We start from the raw sequence: 5125 nt of genomic DNA, 5'->3' as shown, positions 1-5125 counted from the left end.
TATATATATATATATATATATATATATATCTTCTAATTCTTCTTGGTTTTGGAATGTCCTTAATAGGTTGGATAATACATAACTTGTGTGTGCATGTGTATGTGTGTATATGTGTGTTATATATGCGTATGTATATGTGCATATTATACAAGGGTATGTGTATGCGTGTGTGAGTCTATGTGAATATTTTTTCTGGAGATTATAATATATATCGGATGCTGCATTCAGAGAACATAGAATATTAGCGTTGTATATGTTGCTTAGGATATTAACTCATATTGTATCTGTGGATTATAACTATATAAATTTACTGTATATAATGCATTTACAATATTAGTATGTAGAAATAATTACATTACTGTAAATAGTGCACATACAGCCGACCGTTGAGTTTTCGTTATTTTTCTTATATATATCTTGTCTTCGTTGCAGGTACATATATATGAATTTCATTATGTTTTTGGAGTAATTGTAACTTTTTTTTTTCATAAAACAAAACAATGAAACCCATGAGTGGAAAAAAAAGTTATCGATGAATTTTACATGCGAGAAAATTATCGGCTGGTATCAATCAATGTCATGTCAAAAGTCAAATTGAGAAATAGTTCAATTTTTGCAGTATTTTTCATCAAACAGCTCATAACATAGTCAAAGAATAGATTGAAGAAGGGTATTGCTGATTGGAGAAACGATCTGGGAGGCCGCAGAAAGTTTTTAAGAGGGCAAAAAGGGCAGATAAAATAGGAAGTTATTAAACATCGATAGTTAACTGTAGGAAAGGTCGCAAATTCTAGGAGTTTTGTTGTCAATGATGATCTTACGAAATAATATTTGGCTAATTTTATCTAATTCAAGGTTGAATTAGTGGCTAACACTACTGAAAGCTGGGACATGGATTTTCTGCTTTCAGTTGCATAAAGCGGCGAGCTGGCAGAATCGTTTGCGTACTGGACAAATGAGCAGCGGCATTTCTCCCGACTTTACATTTTGCGTTTAAGCTCCACCGGAATCGACTTGCTTTCATCCTATCGGAGTCGATAAAATAAGTACCATTAGAGCACTGGAGAACGATGTGTACACACAGAAATATTTCTCGAAGCACGTATGAACACCATCAGAGAACGGCATAAGTTACGAATTTGTACGAAACAGTCTCTAAACTTCTATAAATACATCACAGCATGTACACTGCTTAAAGAGTATTTTTCATTCATAAATTCATAAATTCCCTTGATAAATAAAATTGCTTTCCTTTTATTTTTTGTTTGTATGTCAAGAAATTTTATGAATATTAATACATTCCCTTATCAAATTGAATCAGTTTATTCTGAAATAAGTCAAACCTCATTTTAACTGCTTGGAAGTAGTTTTCGATATTGAAACTAGAAATAATAGGGGTTTTTTTTTATTTCTTTCTAGCTGTCCCAAATGTTTCTTATTCAACATTTTCCTCAGAAGATTTAATTGTGGAAATTAATTATGGAAATGAAAAAAACATATCTTTACCAAAGTAACGGAATATTTATTTCTTTTTAAAAAGTGTGGAGTATCAGTAGGAATTTCTTGAATTACTAGGATAGAAGAACTAACTGCTAGAAGCTGAACTTTAGTACCTCTAACTAGACTTTGGTGCATCTTGTTTTGCAACATGGAAGCCGGGTCTTTGGCAGTAATAAACAAACTGATTCAGTGTGGCGCATTAAGCCACATATTACGCATGGGAATCAATAAATATTCATAAAATTACTAGATTTTTACATACAGGAAAGTATCCATATTCATAAAATGCTAGTTATACCAAGGAGAAAAAGCGACAAAGATAATTTAGCTAACAACACATTTACAGAGTCTTTGTTGGGTTACATTCACAAGTCTGGAAAAGCGTTCAAACTACTTACAAAATAACACTATTTACAAATACTTCAGAAAACCGCAGCTGTACGGGGAACAGCAATAATGATAATAATATCAACGAAAAACAAAAAATATCGTTATCTCCCTCTCCAGCGTTATAGTCCATGGAGATTTATATTTAATAATACAAGCTCTGTACATAAAAATAGAGTAAACATGACACATTTTTTTTTCTCTTTCTCCAACACAGTATTGACAACATTTAAAGTACTTTTGTGAAACTGAAAGATTCACATGACTTTCAGTGTTAATTAATTCACATAGCAATAATTCAATAATAATTAATTCAGAAAACATTCTTATTTCCATAACACAGAACAGCCAGCATTCCAAATTAAGCATAACTAGCTAGACTCTTTCACAACGTGGGTGGTGTGCAATATACACAAATACTCACATTAAATATATTGATATCACAAATTGCATTCGTAACCTACACTAGAAAGGCAATCTTTTGAAATAAAAGTTAGTGAGACGAAGCATATTAATGTAATAAGCGTATATATTCTGCCAGCCCTTACTGGCACCCAACGTCCCAGCAGGTTACTCATCCAACTACAAAAATTTAACAATTCCATTTTACTGCGTTACCGCGTCGTCCGCAGACGAGTGCCACCGGCATCTTGTCTCCAGAATTCCCTCTTCTGCATTGCTTTGAGTAGATTGTTCCTCAGTGAACCAGAGTTTTCTCCCAGTTGGTCAATAAATGTCTTAGCAGGACGACCCCTAGGTCGCTTTCTGTGTGTTGATTCCTACATAGTTGATTCACTGGAGGTGCAATGGCCCAGTGGTTAGGGCAGCGGACTCGTGATCATAGGATCGCGGTTTCGATTCTCAGACCGGGCGTTGTGAGTGTTTATTGAGCGAAAACACCTAAAGTTCCACGAGGCTCCGACAGGGGATGGTGGCGAACCCTGCTGTACTCTTTCACTACAACTTTCTCTCACTCTTTCGTCCTGTTTCTGTTGTGCCTGTAATTCAAAGGGTCAGCCTTGTCACACTGTGTCACGCTGAATATCCCCGAGAGCTACGTTAAGGGTACACGTGTCTGTGGAGTGCTCAGCCATTTGCACGTTAATTTCACGAGCAGGCTGTTCCGTTGATCGGATCAACTGGAAGCCTCGACGTCGTAAGCGACGGAGTGCCAACAACATCAACAAGTTGACTCACTACTTTGTCCTTGCTATAAAAGCAGTGTCCTCAGGGTCTCGGTCATCTTTCCTTTATGGTGAAGGTAACTTTTGGAAGGTTACCATAGAGAAACTAATTTGCTGCATGGGACTGTCATCTGATGTTAAATGGTGCTCTCAGAAGTCTTGTGTATATCTAGTTTTCTTTCCAGTGTCTTAGTTATAGACCATGTAATGCAGCCGTGTAGGAGCATGAGTTTCTGCTGTTGCTCGAAAGAAGCTAATCTTAAGCTCTCTGTTTAGATTTGATCCTCTAACAGTGTCAATCTTTGATTGGGCTAACCATGCTTTAGCAATGCGAGCTTTAATGTCCTTAAATAAATACCACAATTGGGAGAGCTTTTTATGTACTCAACACGTTTTAGTTTTCAAATGGTAAAGTTAGGAAAAGAAGCAAAATATTATCACCACTGCTAAACTTCCTTTGCGTCCTAAACACGTCACACCAAAACGCACAAACCTCACCAAACTAAGTTCGACAACTCTTCTTCATCAATCGCCTTTTATGCCACAGATCAAGCTTTCTCATCTCCATAGCAAACACTCCCCGACTTCCCTTGTATAATGTATTAATTATCGTCACAACACATTAATGAAGAGAGTAAAAACGTTTTTACAAACTCAAAAAAAAAAATAAAATAAAAAAAATAAAATAAAATAAAAGTACAATGAACGAGTTTTATCAAAAAGCAGAATTAAGGTTTTTCAGAATTCAGCGACATTACAATGATCGATATAGACACTGCTGTACGTAGCATTCAACAGAACAATTATAAACACATTAAATGAAACGATATCCCACGGGGCAACATAAAAATACAACCCCAATTATACTCCAGAAATAGCCAACCTCATAAAAAACCAAAATCAACCACAGACAACAATACAACAAAATCACACCCAACCGAGATAAAACACAGCCTCAAAGATCTAAAGAAGAAAAAAAATTTAAAATAAATAAAATTACTAAATATAAAGAAATAACTCCCCCCTCCCCCACAGAAAACAGGTAAATATTTGTAACACAGAAAACATTAGACTAGCAGTAAAATAGATATCATGCAGAGTAATTTGCCTCTTCCTCTAACTCCTCCTCCTCTTCCTCATCATCCTCATCATCATCAGCGTCGTCGTCGTCGTCGTCATCATCATCATCATCATCACCGATAGCTATAAAAGTCACATCGCAAACTCTATCACAAGAACAAACTATATTAATGTACTCAAATGACATACCCACAATGCAACACCAAAGAAACGCCTTCTCCGAACTTTCTCGAGACACACACACACACACACACACAAATGCCGGAACCGAAAATGAAGAACACGCAATTTCCACTTGGATTAGGATTTTAACCCTTCTCCTTCCAGCAGACATCAAAATATAACAGGGAAATCTAAAAGCCCAAAACCCTTCAGGTCATCACAAATTTCCAAACTTACACAAAAGCCTTGGCATGGCTGTATAGGTATGAAGCTCGCTTTGAAGCTCGCTTTGAAGCGCCCTTTGAAGCCAGCTAGTTTCGGGTTCAGTTCCACTGCGTGGCACTATCAGCAAATGTTTTTTTACTATTTGTCACCGGCCCAACTAAAGCCTTGTGATTTGATTTGGTAGACAAACTGAAAGAAGCTCGTTGCACACACACACACACACATATATATATATATATATATATATATATATAGTGTAGTATATTGCCACTTAAGTGTGGCTGACCCCTAGGGGTGGATGTTACTGTTGCTTTTAGCCCCAGGAGGACATCTCCTCCAGCTGGCTTATCGACACACGACTGTGTCCTGTTTGCCAAGGGAGTTATCCCTCTCACCTCGATCAGCAGCACGAACGTATCCGGATTTCAGGGTTATTTCCCTTCGTCGGCGTTCGACAGCTGATGACCTTGGTGAGAGAGACAAAAACCTGGCAAACCTTATATCTTCTTTTCCAGTGAAATTCTTCACTGATATTGAAAAGGTGAAAACAAGCAATGTTAATTCTCTAAATGAAGTATTAACAGTAA

Source organism: Octopus bimaculoides, chromosome 8 (genome assembly GCF_001194135.2).
Source record: "Octopus bimaculoides isolate UCB-OBI-ISO-001 chromosome 8, ASM119413v2, whole genome shotgun sequence".
In the NCBI taxonomy this organism is placed as follows: Eukaryota; Metazoa; Mollusca; class Cephalopoda; order Octopoda; family Octopodidae; genus Octopus; species Octopus bimaculoides.
This window is presented reverse-complemented; position numbering follows the sequence as displayed.